This window comes from Corvus brachyrhynchos, unplaced genomic scaffold (genome assembly GCF_000691975.1).
Source record: "Corvus brachyrhynchos isolate BGI_N302 unplaced genomic scaffold, ASM69197v1 scaffold58, whole genome shotgun sequence".
Classification (NCBI taxonomy): domain Eukaryota; kingdom Metazoa; phylum Chordata; class Aves; order Passeriformes; family Corvidae; genus Corvus; species Corvus brachyrhynchos.
This window is the reverse complement of record NW_008239539.1, coordinates 1032244-1032869: the sequence shown is the minus strand read 5'-3', so window position 1 is coordinate 1032869 and position 626 is coordinate 1032244.

Genomic DNA, 626 nt, shown 5'->3' with positions numbered 1-626 from the left:
CACCGCAGATATTTGCCGAATTATTCATATTTTCCGGCTGCGGGGAGGATCTGGGCTCAGATTCCCCCAGTCCCGGCTCAGCCTTTCCCTGCCAGCCTGCTGGGGTGGGAGTACCGTGTCACCCCCCTTCCCTGCCTGCAGCCCCCCGGGCTGGGCCACCCTGCAGCCTGCCCAGGGCTGGGACTTGGCAGGGTGCTTTGCACCCGCCTCCTGTTTTCAAGGACGAGGCCGATGCCGTCCCCGCGCTGCAGGGTGACACCTGTGCAGGGCAGGCTGGAGGAGATGGAGAGTCCCTGACTTTCCCTGCTGCTTGGGGACCTCAGGGAAGCAGGCACAGCCGGGATGTTCCTTCCCGCACCAGCAAGTGCAGACAAACAAAGCCAGCGTTGTTGCTGGCCCGTGGGCTGCCACCTTGGCCGGTGGCAACAGAGCAGGAAGGACGGGGGCCCTGCACTGTGCGGTGACAGGGAGGAACACAGTGCCCCTGCCAGGCGGAATGCAGATGCTGCTCCCCTCCCTTACACCCCTCAAAACAAGCCGATGTCAGCACGTGCCCCCTCCCGCGAGCCAGCCGGGGGGATGCAGAATTAAGCCCTTAATCCTCCTCCCCTTCAACCCACCCTGCG